Consider the following 18,846-nt stretch of genomic DNA (forward strand, 5'->3'; position numbering starts at 1 on the left):
TTTGGGGAGTTGGGACAGATGGACACTGTTGTTCATCACCACATCCAGATTTGGACCCTGCCTGTTGCCCTCCGCAAGACTTCTCTTGTGCTCCCCCCTTTTTCATTTTTTGGTATTTTATTTATGTATTTATTTGGCTGTGTAAGGTCTTAGTTGCGGCACACAGGATCTTTGATTGTGGCATGTGTGCCCTTTGTTGTGGCATGTGGGTTGCTGCAGGCAAACTCTTAGTTGCCACATCTGGGATCTAGTTCCCTGACCAAGGGTGGAATCCAGGTCCCCTGCATTGGGAGCACGGAGTCTTAGCCACTGGACCACCAGGGAAATCCCCCCTTGTGCCCCTTTATAGTCAATCCCTTCTGCTTGCAACTTTAGTGGCTTTTGACCAGACTCAAAACAAAACAAAATGATATTATTTAAAAAATGTTGAAGTCAAAGGAAAATATTGTTTTTGTGAAAATTTGATTATAGCGGTTACATACCAAACCACAAAGAAAATGGATGTATTGCTGCCTATAGATCGAATTTAAAGGCATTTTAGAAATGCTGCTTTAGACATGTATTAAATGAGATCACGCGTGGAAGTCAGTGAGTACAGTGTCTCATATGTGTGTGCATGTGTATATGCTCACAGGCATAAGTGCCTAATAAATGTTAACTCCAGGGAGGTTTCCAGGTGATGCTAGTGGTAAAGAATCCACCTGCCAATGCAGGTGATGTAAGAGACATGGGTTTGATCCCTGGGTTGGGAAGGTCCCCTGGAGGAGGTCATGGCAACCCATTCCAGTGTTCCTGCCTGGAGAATCTTATGGAGGGAAGAACCTGGCAGGCTATGGTCCACAGGTTCACAAAGAATCAGACACGACTGAAGTGACTTAGCACGTGTGCACACACACTCTATCACTAGCATAACTAATTATTGTCAATGTTTGCTCTGGGCCTGGCAGTGATGAATCAGGAGAAAGGCTCATGGACCAGCCTGGACTTCTTATCCACTGGCCAGTGCCCTAAAGCTGCCTCGTCTTGGGCTGGACACCAGGAAGTCAGATGTACTGGAATGTTCTTCTGAGAAGAAAATGAGGGTGAAGGAACTGGCTTGGTGAGTAAGGGTGGGAGAGGAGAAGGCCAAGAATCTACCAGGCCACATGCAGCGGCACCAGTCAGGACCCTTCCCACAATCAGATCCTGTTCCAAATTCTGGTATCCTCTCACTCACCGGACCAGGGATCTCAAACTCAAGACCATCATGAAATAAATGAGAGAAATGAGTCCAGTGTAAGACAACAGGGCATGGTGGGGACTGTGGCTAAGTGGAAAAAGTATGTGTCTTCTGGAGGCCTACAAAGTCAAAATTGGAAAGTATATGAGTGGGCTTGCCTGGCGGTCCAGTGGTTAAGAATCTGTCTTGCAATGCAGGGGACACTGGTTCAATTCCTGGTCTGGGAAGATCCCACATGCTGCGGGGCAACTAAGCCTGTGCGCCACAACTACTGAGCTTGTACCCTAGAGCCTTGGAGCTGCAATTGCTGAAGCTCATGCGCATCGAGCCTGTGCTGGGCAACAAGAGAAGCCACTATAATGAGAAGCCTGAGCACGGAAACTAGTAGCTCCTCCTGCTCACCATAACTGGAGAAAGTCTGTACAGCAACAAAGACCCAGCACAGCCACAAATAAAAAAGTAAATAAAATTTAAAAACCCTATATGGGCAAAAAAAAAAAAAAATTATGACTGGCTGAAGGGCTGCCTTTTTGAGACCTGCATCCTAGGAGCCCAAAGAGGGATAAGCCCCAACCTCCACCTTCCAGACTAAATTTCCCCGCCACCACCACCCCAGCAGGTCTCCTGAGGGACCCAGGGACTCCCTCCTCTAATCTTCTGAAGAACCATTCCCTCCAACCCTGCCTCTGGCCTCTGCTCCCCTGGAGAGGGGACAGAGGGTTCTGAAGCTCTGAGAGGTCACCAATACCTTTGACAGAGGACGAGCAACAGGGGCAAAAAGAGATACAGAGACAGGAAGACTCAGACCAGGGGAGTGGAGGGAGTCAGAAAGAGACCAGGTGGAGAGAAAATAAGAGGGGTCAGGGATGGGTTGGCTGAGGGTGGGGGAGGTCAGGCTTGGCAGAGAGCAAAGTTTTGCTTTTTGGCCCAGCGGCAGGCATGCAGGATCTTAGTTCCCAGACCAGGGATGGAACCCATGCCCCTGCAGTGGAGGCGCAGTCCTAACCACTGGACCGCCAGCGAAGTCCCTAGAGCAGTCTGTTCATCTCCTCTCTACTGACATGTGAGGTCGGATGAGTCTTTGTTGTGGGGACTGTCTGGTGCTTTGTAGGATATTTAGCATTCACCCTGACCTCTATCCCCTGGAGGCCAGTAGCAGCCCCTCCCTTTGTGACAATCAAAAATGTCTGCCAAAATTAAAAAAATGTCTGCAAACACTGCTTAATATCACCCACATGCATGCTAAGTTGCTTCAGTCGTGTCTGATTCTTTGAGACCGTTTGGACTGTAGCCCATCAGGCTCTTCTGTCCATGGGATTCTCCAGGCATGAATACTGAAGTGGGTTGCCATGCCCTCCTCCAGCGGATCTTCCCGACCCAGGGACTGAACCCTCATCTCTTACATCTGCTTCACTGGCAGGCAGGTTCTTTACCGCTAGTGTCACACAGGAATCACCTGGGGGAGGCAAAAATCACTCCAGGTTGAGAACCACTGGCTAAAAGAAAGTCACCAGAACCTCCATAACTGAGGCCCATTCCCCTCTCCCCCAAGAATGCACAGAATTTCACCAAGGAGCTGATGCTCTGTGGACTTGATGGCCTGACCTAGAATCCCCAGCTCTGCCACCTTCGGGCTGTGTGACCCTGGGCAAGTGGTCCCATCTCTGTTCCTCGATTAATTTCCTCACCTGTGAGTTGGGACAGCACAGGTCCCTAGTCAGAGGATTCTTCTGAGTAAGAAGGTCAGTAAAAATAAAGCACTGGGCTCTAATGGGTCCTTCACACATCATTTCTCTGTGTGGGGGAGCTATTGATTCTCTGAGAATCCAGAGAAGGTCTTCCAGCTAAGACCCTCAGGTTGGGGCAGGGGTTTCAAGTCCGGCCTGTGGGCCAGCCATTAGTGTGTTTCACTGGCTGGCACAGTTTCTCATTTTGAATATTTTCTTTATTTGGCTGCACTGGGTCTTTAGATGTAGCATGTGAGACCTAGCACCCCGACCAGACCAGGGATAGAACCTGGGCTTCCTGCCTTGGGAGTGCAGAGTCAGCCACTGAGCCACCCGGGAGGTCCCTCATTTGGACTATTAATGCCTTTCAAAGGGACAGTCAACACAGTGAAGATATACACCATCCAGATTTTGGAGCCAGGCTGCCTAGGTTCAAACGATGACCTTGAGGAAGTAGCTTCCTCCTTCTGCGCCTCAGTTTCCCCACGTGTACAAAGACGATCGCCATAGGACCCCAACTTCAATGTGAAGATTAATCAATGAATTCCGATTTGTAACGCAGGTAGGACAGTATCGTATCGGGCAGTGCTGGGCTCCATGCGAAGTGCTGGGTGAAGAAAAACAACGTCCCAGCTAATTTACTGAGGACCCGCAACCTGCCCCGGTATCTTGAATGCCGTTCCAGGGAAGTAGATTTCTCAGCACCGGAGAGGGAGTTGGAAAGGACTTAACTTTTCAGAGCAGGCTGTGAGTCCTGGCTTTCCGCGGTGGGGAGGGGGGCCTCCCGGGTCCCCTCGGTGCGGCCGGCCTCTCAGGCCCCGGGGCTGGACTGGAGCCGGGTGGGGGCTGGGCGGGGGCGCCGGTGTCCGCAGGGTCCGAGCGGCCGGCGCGTGTGAAGGTTACCGCTCCCCGGCGGGGCGGGGGCCGCGCGCTGTTGCTGGGGTCTGCGGGGCCTGCCCGCGCCCGCGCCCCCCCTCCTTCCCGGCCAGCCAGTGAGCGGTACCCGCCGCCGTTGCCAGGGGAAACTCGCCGCCCCGTTACCCAGCAACAAGCCTGGCCCAACCAGGCGCGAGGACCCCCCAGGCCCCGCCCGCCGCTGCCCACCGCGTGCCCAATGCCAGGCGGGCAGAGCCGGCCCGGCTCCCGGAGACGGCGAGCGCGCTCATTGGCCGCCGCCGCGCCTGCCCGCCCGCCCGGATCTTGGGGAGCCCTCGGCGCGGGGGGCGGGGAGGCGGGCCCCAGGGAGCTGCCGGGCTCACTGCCTGCAAGCCTGCGGCCGGCTGGGGTGAGGCCCGGGCTGGGCACTGCCGCCCCCACCTCCCCGCCCCCCCCCCCCCCCGGCCCTCACCGTAACTCGCACTCCCTGACGAGGATGGGCACTTAGGATGGGCTGGAAATAGGGGCCGCGCATCCCGTCCCTCCCCAGGACGGCACGCTGGAGTCGGCCTTGTGGAAACAGCTAGCAAGCCTCCCCTTCTCAGAGGGAGACCTGGGCATCCTGACTCCGCAAAGATAGGAGCTGGTTGTCTGCACATGCCCCCCCCCCCCCACCTCAGACCCTCCCCAAACAGGATTTAGGCATCTTGACTTTAAAAAAACACAGGGGCTGGGGAATCTCTCCCAGAAAAAGATCCCATAAAAATAGGGGTCTCCCCTTCTCCTCAAAGGACTCAGGCATGCCCTGTCCTGTGACAACGAGCATATGAACCCCCCACCAAGGGATGCTAGTTTCCCAGTCCCTGGAAAGAAGCATTCAGGCTGCCCCCAGAGGGAACCCAGGCAGGTCGGCTTCTGAGAAAGTTAGAACTGAGCTCCCCACCCCCACAGGAAGCAGAGACTCTGGTCTTTGGGCCCTCAGGCAACGAGATGTCTCAGAGTCCGTGGGCATCCTGGCGCCTCACCATACTGATTCTGGGAGACCCCACAGATACACCAGTTACCAGACCCTCAGGTGTCCAGTTCATCCAGACTACCACCTACCCAGCCCCAAGGGGTAGGCTGCGAGCGAGCTCGCCTCCCCTCCGAGTCATTTTCCCCAGGGTCTAGCTTGTTGATCTACCAGGTCGCAGGCATCTGACCCCACAGCCACGCCCTCTGCTCCCTGGCACTCAACCTCCCCCCTCCCCCCACCACCCACATGCCGGGAACCCAGGAGTGAAGCCCCAAGTGTCACAGAGCCTCCCCTCCTCCAGTCACCTGGCGAGGTGACCCAGCCCCTCACAGTGTGCAGGGGGTCCCTTCCAAGTCCTGGGGCCCTGGGATGCCCAGGACCCTAGGTCTGGTAGATCCTGGCTCCCAGTGCTCTTAGTTGGCCACCAGGGATCCGGGACCGCGAGCCTGCAGCCCCAAGGGACCCTGATGTGAGCGCCCAGGCTACTCCAGAGAGGCTCAGATTCCTCAGTCCTCACCCCCAGGAGACCCAGGCAGCCAAGCCCCCAGCTCCAGACGCGGGTTGAGTCCAGGTGCGGCCCGCCCCTACCCTGGTACCTGGGGTGTGGGGGGGTGGAGTCGAGGATTACTCAGCCTCCAGAATGAGGCGATGACATCATCCTGGGAGGGGGGTGACTAATGGCCGCGCTGGGGGGGGCGGGGAAGTTTACCCGGTAACAGCGGCTGCCGCACGGCCCCGCCCCAGGGGAAGGGCCAGGAGAGGGAGGCATAAGCACACACACACACACACACGCACACACACACGCACACAAGCACACATACATACACAAGCCCACTTAGCATTTCCCCTCCCCCCAAGCATCCCACATCACACATATCCTATTGGGGCAAGGGCAGGGATGAGTGCGTGTGTGAGACTGTGTGTTTGTGTGACTGCGTGGTTTGTGTCCTGGAGAGTTCCCTGTCAGTCTGCTGGGCTACTGTGCTGCGTGTCCAGGGGTTGACTTATCTGAGCTGTGTTTGTGTAAAGTTGCGGTGTGGAACTGTGTCAGTGTACTGTCCTGTATCAGCTGATGGTGTGTGTCACAGGGATGATGTTGTGTGATGGCATTTGTCCCACGGGGTGGCTCTGACTCTGTCATTGTGTGTCAGTGTGCTATTTGTATGATATTTGGGCATGCTGTGTGTGAGTGTGATGGTGTATCTATGTGTTTGTGTTCATGTGCTGTTTTGTGCAACTTCCTGGTGTGCATAGATGAGGTGATGTATGTCGCTGTGGTTGTGTTTGTGACAGCGGGATTGGATACGCATTGGAGTGCTGTTGTGCATTAGCAGAAATGTTTGTGGACATGCTGTGGTTGTATGCAACGGTGCAACTGTGTGGTTGCATCACTATGATTGTGTCTGCAATGCTGTGTGATCCTGGAATTGTGTGTGTGTACCATCATCGTTGTAAGTGTGTGTGCACAAAACTTCACATTCTTGGGATTATCTAGGCCACTCTGTGCCTCAGTGGAATTGTGAGATTTTGTGTGGTACGTTGTGTGTCACTGTGATAGTGTGTGCCTGAGTGCTTTGCTGCGTGTCAAGGGGAAAATGTGCGTGCCTGTCACTGCTAATGTGTGTTTGGACAACGCTGTGTATAGCAGGATACTCTTGTCATTGTATTGGAAATGTTGTGAGTCTGTGGGACTGTGTTACTGAGTGTATGTACATCAGTGCAGTGCTGTGTGTCCTTCTGATTATGTGTGTTGTTGTGATTGTGTTTGTCAGTGTGATGTGTGTCCATGAGACTGTGCCTTTGTTAATAAGGTTGTGTGTCTGTGCAGTCTTGTGTCACTGTGATTGAATGAGTCATTGTTGTGATTGTGTGTATCACTGCGATAATGTGTGTGCCATGACCACTGGCATTGTGTGTGCCACTTATATTGTGTGTTCTAGGGTCTAAGACATGCAGAATGCATGGGTCTGGGCAACACTGGGTTTCAGTGTGGTTGTGTGTTAGGGTAATGTTGTGTGTCATGGTGATTGTGGGTCTCGGCAGTGCTGTGTGTCCCGGAACTGCGACTGTGTCCCTGAGATTTTGTGCGTCTGCGATGCTGTGTGTCTCTGCGTGTTCCTGGGGCCGCGTGTGTACGACACGATGTGTGTCGCTGCGATCGTGTGCGTATGGGGGGCAGGCGATGCTGCGTGTCCCTGGGACAGGGTAAGTGTGTGAGCCACTGTGATTGTGTGGCCGCGTGCTTCGCTGGGTGTCGGGGGAAGGTGCATCTCCAGGCCTCCTGCCCGAGAACAGCGACGCTGCTCTCTGATTGGCTGCGGCCTCGCCAGTGAGAAGCTTCCGAATCCTGCGGTAACTTGGTAACTCGTAACTCGGCCGCGGCCGCCGCCGCCGCCACAGTGGGGATGAGGGGGTAGGGAGGGGCCCCGCCTATATCCCGCAGGGCTCGCCCCTACAGGCGACCCTAACCCCGAGTGCCCCTCCCAGATCGCCCTCACCCCACCGCTCCCCAAACTCACCTCGATCTCTGCAGCCCTGACTCCATCTCCCTCTCCTTCCCCATCTCGGCCACTCGCTAGGACTCTCTCCGCCTCTGTCGTCCCCGCTTGTTTCTCCCTATGTGTGTGTCCTCGTTTGTCTCTTTCTCTTTTTGTCTCTGTCTCCCGCCTCCCACCTCTGTCTCTCCTTGATCTCTCTCTCTCCCCAACTCTCTCTTCCTGTCTCTGTCCCTCCTAAGACTTTCTCGGGCTCTCTCTGTCTCCCCCTCCTCTGCCTCAGTCTCCCCATCTTTGCGTCTTCCCACGTCTTGGCTCTGCCTCCTTCCCTTCCCCGTCCCCTTTCTCTCTCACTCCCACAGTCAAGCTCAGAATTCACTTTTCATTCTGCGGAGGCAGCCGGGGGACCGACCATTCGCTACTTCACCCTCGCCCCTCCCCGCAAACCCAGGCTTCAGCCAGCAGGCCCCACGCAGGGCAGACTTCAGGAAGGACTTCCCTCCCTGGTTCAGCACTGGAGTTTTATCGCTCGGGCCAGCCGGAGCCCCGGAGGCCCCGTGGCTTCCGGAGGCGCCCGGGCGGATGAGCTCACTGCAAGTTGGCTTGGATTTCATCAGCTTCCTCCGCCGGAGTTGCCCCCGTTCCTCATCCCGCGCTGGCCGAGCCGGTGAATCCGCTGGGCGCCTGCTGCCTCCGAGCGGCGAAAGGAGGAAGCGCAAGCTCCGGCGTAAAAACCCAACCTTTGCAGTTCACGATGTCACCAGCTCACGAGTGCGAGTGCGGCAAATAGGAATCCATTTCATCCTCACAGCAACCCCATGAGACAGAGGCAATTTTCTATCCCATTTACAACTGGGAAACTGAGGTCAGAGCCTTGAGGTCAGCCGCCTGGGTTACATATCTGATGAATAGAGCCCTTTAGAGGTTCACATGTGAGAAGGGAATGCTAGTAATCACCCAGATGTCTGCGGTCATTTCTTCTTCTTTTCGTTTTTAAGATTTTTTTTGATGTGGATCATTTTTAAAGTCTTTATTGAATTTGCTACAGTATTGCTTCTGTTTTATATCTTGACTCTTGGCTGCCAGGCATGTGGGCTCCTGGCTCCCCGACCAGGGACAGAACCCACCCCCTACGTTGGAAGGTCTATGCCAAGCACTGTTACAGGCGCTGGGGACGCAGAAGTGAAGAAAACAGACAAAAATCTCTGCCTTCCTGGGGCTGATACTCTAGTTTGGAGGAGATAGGCAATGGATAATAAAATTAACAATACAAAATGAGTCTCAAAGTAGATAAAAGAAGCAGGGAAGGTGGACCGAGAGTGTTGAGAGTGGTCTTAATCACCACGGTGAGCAGGAAAGATCTTCCAGAGAAAGTGATACTGGAGGAAGAGCCCAAAGGAGGTGCCCCTACAGAGGGAAAGGCAGGTACAAAGGTCCTAAGGCAAGAGTGGACATGTCCAGAGGAGACAGGAGCGCTGTGGGGCTGGAAGGGCGTGAGGAAAGAGAGAGGGTGAAGTCCATACAAGATTAGATCGTGCTGAGGACTTTACTTTTTACTCGGCGTCAGGTGGCAGCCACTGGAGAGTTCCCAGCAGAGACGGGGAGGTGAGCTGACTTCGTTCTTAAGGCGCCCCCTGGCGGCCAAGTGGGAAACAGATTGTCGGGTTGTGGGCGGAGCGAGCCGAGAGCCCCGGGAGGATGCGATTGTAATAGCACAGGTTGGGATGGTGGAGACTGGACCCGAGTGGGTACTGTGGAGTCAGGCTGAACGTGGAGCCGATGGGATTGGCCGAGGCATTGGGTGTGGATGTGTGGGAAAGAGGAATTTAGAGGGTTTTGTCCTGAGCAGCTGGAAGGATAAAAAGGCCAGGATGATGATGATAATAATAATCGTAATAATGGCGATTCCCACATTCTGTGCACCTACTGCCAAATTCTGTGACAACTCACCGCTTTACGCACCCGTCCTGGTTAAACCCTTCTGACCATCCTGAGAAGCCAGAGGTGGAGGGGGCCAGTGTAGTATTCTGGATTTACTGAGATTTTACTTTGAAAGTGGAATCTACATGATTTGCTCAGTAGCTGTGTGTGGATTTGATGGATAATAACAACAATAGCCTACACATAGAGTGTGTGTCTGGAACCGTTCTCAGCACTTTAACTGTATAATCTTATTTAATCCTCACAGCCTCCCATCATTAGCACCATTTTACATAAGCGGAAACCGAGGCAAGAAAGATTAAGTATCTTGTCTAAGCACAACTAATAATTACAAAAACTTATTATAGAGGTGTTAGTGTGGGCTCTGGAAATCAGAAGGATCGCTTTGGGTTCAAATCCCAGCTGGATGTGTGACCTTAAACAGCTCACAAGGACTCCGGGTTTTGGTATCCTGCTTTATAAAATGGAGATTGCAAGAGTACCATTTTTTACCAGGACTTGGGAATGAATTGCTGCTGCTGCTGCTGCTAAGTCGCTTCAGTTGTGTCCGATTCTGTGCGACCCCATAGACGGCAGCCCACCAGGCTCCACCATCCCTGGGATTCTCCAGGCAAGAACACTGAAGTGGGTTTCCATTCCCTTCTCCAATGCATGAAAGTGAAAAGTGAAAGTGAAGTAGCTCAGTCGTGTCTGACCCTCAGCGACCCCACGGACTGCAGCCTTCCAGGCTACTCCATCCATGGGATTTTCCAGGCAAGAGTACTGGAATGGGGCGCCATTGCCTTCTCCTGGGAACGAATTGCTGAGGAACAAAAGAGCACCACAGAGAGACTTCACTCGTGGGTCCAATGATCAATGCATGGGAATGCCATGCTTCCAGTGCATCAATGCAGGGTTGATGACTTGGGTTCGATTTCTGGTCTGAGAACTAAGATTCCTCATGCACCACAACAAGACAAACAAAAACCCCCAACAACAACAACAAAACTCAGCGGTAAGAAAGGCTTAAATGTTAGTACAGACTCCTTTTGGGGCTTCCCAGGTGGCGCTAGTGGTAAAGAACCCACCTGCCAATGCATAAGAGATGTGGGTTTGAGTCCTGGGTTGGGAAGATCCCCTGGAGGAGGGCATGGCAATGCACTCCAGTATTCTTGCCTGGAGAATCCCACGGACAGAGGAGCCTCGAGAGCTATGGTTCACAGGGTCACAAAGAGTCAGACACGGCTGAAGCGACTTAGCAGGCACACACACTCTCTTTAAGGCCTGGGGCTACAGAGACACGATCTTAAAACAATCCTGATAAAACAAATATTCAGTCAGTCACCTCAGAGGGCCTACAAGGTGTGGTGCTCAGAGGGCAAAAGAGCAAGATAAGCCCAAAGGGCCTCACAACATGGGGACCGAAGGCAGCAGACCCTTCCTGCCTTTGCCTCCAGGTTGCAGCTGGTGCAGAATATCTGAGCCCTCCTGGGCAGCATGGTTTGTCCTTTTTTGTCTAAAGGTATCTGTCCTGTCCTTCTTCCCCATAGAAGGAAAGTATACATACCTCATCCAATCAGCAAAGGACTCGCAAGCTGTCTGGCCCATTCTTTTGTTCCCTGGTTATAAAAACAGGCAAATGACCCAGATTCCTTGTCCCGCTCCCTTGAGCTGGCCGGCTGTTCTAACAGTGTCTCCCACTCTGATAATTTCTTCTTCTTTTGTTCTGCCTCCTGTCTGAAAATTCTTTTCAGGGACCACAACACAAGGTTTGAGTCTTGCGAGGACTCCTCCAGGCAGGACTCCCTGATTGCCTCCTTGCTTCCCCAGGCTCATAGGAGCTCGTCTTGTCCGTACCTCTGCCTGCACAGCTTGTGTCAGGGAATATGCCTCCCAGTGCCTCTTACTGGGCCAGGATGGGCCTGCCTCAGCCTCCCTTTCTATCTTACAACAAGGAATGGAGCCACCATATTCCCTCTCTTCATCCGGGACACGGCTCTATTCACCTGGCTTGCCCCAGCGTTTCACTCTGATCTCTACTGAAATGTCGCCTTCTCCGAGAAGCCTTCCAGGACCATCTTTGTCCCCTCACTCTGCCTTATTTTGCTCCACAGTTCTCCTTTTACATAGTCATTTGTTTAGCTAGTTACAGTGTGTTTTCTTTAGTTGAAAGTCACCTCCATGGCGGCAGGGACATAACTGTACTTTCGACTTTCCATTTCACAGATTGAAAAAAAAAAAAAAAAACTGATCAAGGCTCCTCCGCAAAGCAGGTTTCATGGTTCAAGGACTGTTTGTTGAATGAATGCGTCTGGGGTGGAAAGCGGCGGAGAGTGCGCCACACCGCCCCCTGGTGGCGAGTGGGAAACTCGCACCGCGGAAGTACCCTGCCCGGCTGTCCCAATTTTCTGCAGACGTTCAGGCCCTCTGTTATTGCCTGCGTACTAATTAATACTAGGACGTAACTCCATTTCACGTTAAACACGAAGTATTGTTTACGATTATTTTTTGAACTTTCAAATTTTCCTTTTAAATGCTTTAAAACGTTGCTTCAACTGAGGCATAACTTCCATAATTTTGTAAGGCTCACAAATCCCACACGTGAAACTCCATGTAATACGTATACCCTGCCCAGGGTCCGAGATGGGGGATGCAAGATACAGACATTACCCCTAGGAGCTTCCCTCAGACGCCCTCTAGTCACTGTTCCCCCGGGGTAACCATTATCCTGAATGCTAACAGCGGAGATCAGTGTTGCCTCTTCCAGAACTTCAGACAAACGGCACCATGCAGTATGTGCCCCTTCGTGTCTGTCTGGCTCTTGTCCCTCGGCTTCATGTTTGTCCCATTCATCATGTTGCTGTGCATCATCGGAGGCCGTTTGTTTTCTGTTTCCTTTTTGGCTGCGCGTCCCTGGCACGTGGGATCTTAGTTCATGGCCAGGGATCGAACTCACAAGCCCTGCATTGGAAGCGCAGAGCCTTAACCACTGGACCACCGGGGATGTCCCCGCCCTCGTTTTTGTGTAGTATTCCTTGGTAGGAAAACACCGCAGTGTGACCATCCACTTCGATGCAGGCATTTGAGTTGCTTCCGGTTTGGGGTTGGGTTAGTCTATGGGTTAGGGCCGCCATAAGAAAGTAGCACAGATTGGATGGCCTAAACAAGAGATACTCATTTTTTCAGAGTTCTCAGACATCCGGATGTCTGAGATCAAGGTCTCGGTGGGGGTGGTTTCTTCTGAGGCCTCTCTCGTCGGTTGGTAGAGGGCCACTTTCTCTCTGTGGGTTCCAGTGGTCTTCTATGTGTCTTAACCTCTTCTCATTCATTTTTTGGCCTCAGCACAGGGCATGTGGGATCTTAGATCCCCTACCAGGTATTGAACCCACGCTCCCAGCATTGGACGTGCCGAGTCTTAACCGCTAGAGAGCTGTGAAGTTCCCCTAATCTGCTTTTGTTATAAGGATACCAGTCATCCTAGACTAGGGTACATTCTGATGATCTCATATTCACTTAACCATGAGAGACATGTAATCTGTCTCAGTGAGGTCACACACTGGGGTCCTGAGGTGGGGGTTAAGACTTCAAGATATACATTTTGGGGTGATACAAATCAGCCTGCAAGAGGGCCTATTATGTAAAAGCTGCTATGAACACTGTGATTCGTGGCACATCTTTTGGGGCACACCTGTACGCGGTGCATGCGCGCTCAGCCTCTTCAACTGTGTCCAACTCTTGTGACCCCATGGGCTCTAGCCCACCAGGCTCCCCTGTCCATGGGATTCTCCAGGCAAGAACACTGGCGTGGGTTGTCCTGCTTGACCGCAGTCTAGGTCAGGTGCTCCTCAAGGCTGACCCTGCCAAGGAGGGCTTCCTTGCTTCCCTTTTTTGTAAATGATTTATTTATTTGGCTGCACTGAGTCTGAGTTGGGGCACATGGGATCTTCCATCTTAGTTGTGGCATGCAGGCTCTAGTTCCCTGACCAGGAATCAAACCCAGGACTCTTGCACTGGAAGTGTGGAGTCTTAGCCACTGGACCACGAGGGAAGTCCCAAAGGAGGGCTTCCTGGAGGAGGTGACATCTGAGCTGAGCTCTGAAGGATGAAGAAGACTTAACCAGTGGAAGAGGCTGTGGAGGGTGTTCCAAGCAAGAGGAATGGCTTATTTCCAAGGCCCAGATAAGGGAGAGCATATTATTTTCAAGGAGCTAAAAATATTGTTCTGTATGGCTAGAGGAGGGTTTCTCAGCGTCGGTTCTATTGACTTTCTGGGCTGGATAAGTCTTTGTTGTGGGGGCTGTTCTGTTCATTGGAGGATGTTCTGCAGGTTCTTGGCCTCAACCCAATAGATGCTAGGGGGACCCTCTCCTTAATCTTCCCTAATCCAAGATGATCTGGTCTCCACCTCCTTGCTCTAACCACACTGGCAAGGCCCCTGTATTCCAAACAAGGTCACAGTGCGGGGTTTTAGTTGTGATAACCAAAAATGTCTCCAGATGTTGTTAAATGTCACCTGAGGGGCAAAATCGTCCCTGTTGAGAAACGGGAGGTGAGACCGTGGAGGGTGAGGATGGCAGAAAGGGAAAGAGGCGGCCTGAGAGGTCAGCAGAGGGCTGGGCACCCTCAAGTCTCCTCTTTACGCCTGAGGGACTCTATGGAGGATGGGCCATGTGGAGGCTGGCCGGCCTGGGGACTGGGTTTAAATTCTGACCCTGCCACTGCAGTGACTGGATTGTGGTCTCCGAGATAGGTCCACTTGGAACCTCAAAACGTGACCTTATTGGACTTCCCTGGTGGCGCAGTGTATGAGAATCCATCTGCCAACGCAGGGGACACAGGTTCGATCCCTGGTCCAGGAAGATCCCACACGACAGAGGAACTAATCCCGTGCGCCACAACTACTGAAGCCTGAGCGCCTAGAGCGTGTGCTCTGCAAACAAGAAAAGCCACCACGATGAGAAGCCTGTGCACGGCAGCTAGAGAGTAGCCCCCGCTCAACTAGAGAAAAGCCCGCACACAGCAACAGAGACCCAGTGAAGCAAAAATAAATAAATAAGTACATTTAAAAAAATGTGAACCTACTGGAAATAAGGGTCTTTCTGGATGTAGTGAAAGTTAGGAACTCAAGCTGAGATCATTCAGGATTAGGGTGGGGCCTGAATCTAATGACAGGTGTCCTTATAAGAGACAGACAAGGAGAAGATAGAGAGAAATCCAGAAAGGAAGGCCTGGTGAAGGCTGAGGTGGAGACTGGAGTGATGGGTCTGTAACCCAAGGGGAAGACTTGCCAGCGGCCTCCAGAAGCTGGGACAGAAGCAGGGCTTCCAGAAGGAAGCATCTCTACTGAGACCTTGATTTCAGACCTCTGGCCGCCCGAACTGCGAAAGAATGTATGTCTGCTATTTTGAGTCATGCTGTTTGAGGTCATTTGTTATCCGACACCAACCCAGCCGCTCAGCAGCTGTGATACCGTGGATGGAGAAGCCTCACTGAGTGTCTTGTCTTTCTGTAAAATGGGTGTAAAGAAGGCATCCACCTTTTAGGACTATGACGCAGATGAAAAGAGTATCCTTTTAATCAATGTTAGCAAACATTTGTGACATGTTCATAGATGATCAGCTGGCCTGTTATGTGGTCAGTGGTATTACACGTAACAGAAATATAATCGAACCCGGGTCTCCCACATTGCAGGCAGAATCTTTACCAACTGAGTCACCAGGGACGCCCAACAGAAATATAATAGTGGCCGTGAAATGCACTAAATGTGTTCTGGGGACAGTTTTTTGTTTTTTTGTTTTTTAATTTACTTAGCTGCGCCGGGTCGTTGTTGCGGCACGTGGGATCTTCGATCTTTGATGCAGCATGTGGGATCTTTAGCTGTGGCACGTGAACTCTTAGCTGTGGCATGTGGGATCTAGTTCCCTGACCAGGGATCAAATCCCTGCCTCCTGCATTGACATTAAGGAGGCTTAGCCACTGGACCGCCAGGGAAGTTCCTGGTCATCGTGTGGAGTGCCTCTTGCTGCTATCAAACAACACGTGTATTCTCTTACCATTCTGGAGTCAGAGATGCAAAGTCGATTTCACTGGACCAAAATCAAAGTGTCAGCAGGACCACACTCCTTGCAAGGCTTGAGGGGAGAATCGGCTCACTAACCGCTTCTAGTTGCTGTTCCAGCTGTGGTCTGCGCATTCTCTGACTTCTGGTTCCTTCCTCCCTCTTCAATATGAACAGTGGAGCATCTTGCTTTAACGGCACGTGGCCTTCTTTCTTGTCAAATCTCCCTCTGCTTCCCCCTCTTTTATTTGAAAAATGTAATTAATTATTTTAATTTCTTGGTCTTCCCCTGTGGCATATGTGGGGGTCTAGTTCCCTGACCAAGGATTGAACCCGGGCCTCCTGCACTGGAAGCATGGAGGGTGAGCCACAGGACCACCAGGGAAGGTCCTGCTTCCTTCTTCTAAGGACCCTTGTGATTGGCACTGGATCCACCCCGATGGTGGATGGTGCAGGGTTCTCTCTCCATCTCAGGTTTCTGGACTTGATCGTATCAGCAAAGTCCCTTTTGCCACATAACATAACGTTCTCAGGCTCCAGGGATCAGAAGGCGGGTATCTTTAGAAACCACTATTTAGCCTACGAGGTCCTTGGTGGCTCAGTGGTAAAGAATCCGCCGGCAGTGCAGAAGACACAGGTTCGATCCCTGGGCTGGAAAGATCCCTTGGAAGAGGAAATGGCAACCCACTCCAGTATTCTTGCCTGGGAAAGCCCATGGACAGAGGAGCCTGGCAGGTCACAGTCCATGGGGTCACAAACGGTTGGACACAACTTAGCAACTAAACTCCTACCACCATTCAGCCTGCAGCAGCCCCGGCTGGTAGCCCACTGGGGCGGGCACTGTACTTGTCATTCTACGGATGAGGACCCTAGGGCTCAGACAAGTTAAGTAACTTCCTTGTGGTCCCACAGCTCAGGTGGCAGAGCAGGGATTTGAACCTAGACAACCTGATCTCAGAGCCAAGATATCACTTGTTCTCCTCACTGTCTCTCTGGGGTCAGGCAGCCCCAGGTTCAAATTCCAGGTCGGCTGCTGATCAGCTGGATGACTGGGGGCCAGCACCATCAGCTGAGTCTTCATGTCTAACATGTGCGTGAACATACCTCTCCATATAGAAGCGATAAACAAGGGCCTACTGTAGAGCACAGGGAACTGTAGTCAGTGTCCTGTAATAACCTATAATGGAAAAGAATCCAAAAAAAGGACACATATGTATGAGTACCTATGCCAGGTCGCTTTAGTCCTGTCCACCTCTGCGCGACCCCATGGACTGTAGCCCACCAGGCTCCTGTGTACATGGGATTCTCCAGGCTAGACTATTGGAGTGGGTTGCCATTTCCTTCTCCAAGGAATCTTCCTGACCCAGGGATCGAACTTGGGTCTCCTGCATTGTAGGTGGATTCTTTACCAATCTGAGCCACCAGGGACACCCACTTTATATCAACATATATACCCAACTGAATCACTTTGCTCACCTGAAACTAACACAACATTGTAAATCAACTATACTTCAATTAAAAATTAAAAGAAAAAAAAAATAGAGACGTCTCCAATGGTTCAGTGGTTAAGACTCTGAGCTTCTATACCAGGGGGCGTGGGGTCGATCCCTGGCTATGGAGCTCAGATACCACAACCCCCCACAGTGCAGTCAAAACAAATAAAATTAAATAAAAATTTATTTAATAAAAATATAAAATGGGAGTGAGACTGCTCACCTCTTTGACTGGCTGGGTGGGGCAAAGGGATCAAGACCACGTGGGGCCTAAACCTGCGGCTTTGCTCCAGGCAGGGACCCAGGCACTGGCAGCTCTGCGGACCTCCTTACTGGGCCTCTGTGCTCTCCTTTGTAAAGTGGAGATGATAAAGAATTCCCTTCACTGCCCAGAGTTCTGGTGAAGATGCTGAGTGTCTCAAGGAGGGATTCTCAAGGTCTGGCTCACTCTGCTCTCTCACCTTCTCATCCCCAGTAGACATACCAAAAGTGCTCAGTTTCCCTTTTTAAAAATAATTAATTTTTGGCTGGGCTGGGACCTCATCGCTGTGTGGGCTTTGCTTCAGTCGCAGCGCGCAGGGGCTACTCTCTACTTGCGGCGCGCGGGCTTCTCATCGCAGTGGCTGCTCTTACTGCGGAGCACGGGCTGTAGGGCGCGTGGGCTTCAGTAGCTGTGGTTCACGGGCTTAGTTGCTCGGCGGCATGTGGGATCTTCTGGGATCAGGGATCCAACCTGTGTGTCTGGCACTGGCAGGTGGGTTCGTTATCACGGAGCCACCAAGGAAGCCTGAAGTCTCACTTTTTAATCAGAGAGTGGCCACTCAAACTACACTGAGACAGACTCTTTGGCTGTGATATTGGCAAAGATCAAAGATGGAGAATACCCCTGTCCGTGAGGCTGCCAGGGGACCTGCACCACTGTCCTGCCTGGAAAAGTGGAAGTGAGCACTAGGTCTTTCCTGAGCAGCCACCATCAGAAGTGGCTTTCCTGTGAAACGGAGGAAGTGCAACCCTCTGGGTCCCCCTATTTCCACAGCTTTGCCCAACACCCTCGGAGGTGCCCTTGCAGTCTTGTACATTTTTTTAAAGGCTGTGGGATCTTAATTCACTGACCAGGGATTGAACCCTGCCCCCAGCAGTGAAAGCGCCAAGCCCTAACTGCTGGACCACCAGGGCATTTCCCACTCTTTTTTTCAGGAGGGTTTCCAACTGGTATAAACTTCAGGTTCTACATACCCTGGGTCCACCTCTCTTCATTCTTTTTTTCCCCTGGAAAATAAAAATGGGAATTAACCTGTGATTCAGCAATCTGCTTTCCTAGAAGACAGAAGAATGGTTTCCATTTATTGAGAACTTACAATATTTCAGGCCAAGCACTGGGTGTCTATTAATTCATGAATCCATTGAATTCTGTGCAACCAACAGTAGGATGGTGTTATGATCTCCGTTTACAGATGGAGAAGATGAAGGCCAGAGAAGTTTCCTATGCGTGTTGCCCAAGATCACACAGTTGGTAAATGACAGAGCCAGGATTCAAAGCCAGATCTTCTGGCTTCAGAGTCAACAGCCTTAATCATGACATTAGGAGCCCTTTTGTGAACAAGATCACAGATCATGCAGTCATCAAGCCATGCGCCTATAGAAATTCAATGCTGCATCGCTGGCAACCTCCCCAGTTAGAAACAACTCGAACATCCACGAGACCAGTTGGACTAAATTATGGCTCATCTGTAGGACAGAATTTCACGTGGCAGTTTAAAAGCTAGTCAACCATCCACGGGCTAACTTCAAGGTATAGAGTTTCAGGGCATACGTTTTGTTTCACAAACAAGGAAGAAAATAATAGTACTAGCCAAGATTCAGTCAGGGACTTCCCTGGTGGTCTAGCGGTGAGGACTCCTCGATCTCACTGCCAAGGGTAGGGTTCAGTTCCTGGTCGGGGACCTAAATTCCAACCCCCTGCCAAAAAAAATCACTCATTCATTAAACAAATAGGTTTTGAGAGAGACTCGGTACTGCAGACAGAACACAGACAATATAGTT

This window comes from Ovis canadensis, chromosome 14, assembly GCF_042477335.2.
Source record: "Ovis canadensis isolate MfBH-ARS-UI-01 breed Bighorn chromosome 14, ARS-UI_OviCan_v2, whole genome shotgun sequence".
Lineage (NCBI taxonomy): Eukaryota > Metazoa > Chordata > Mammalia > Artiodactyla > Bovidae > Ovis > Ovis canadensis.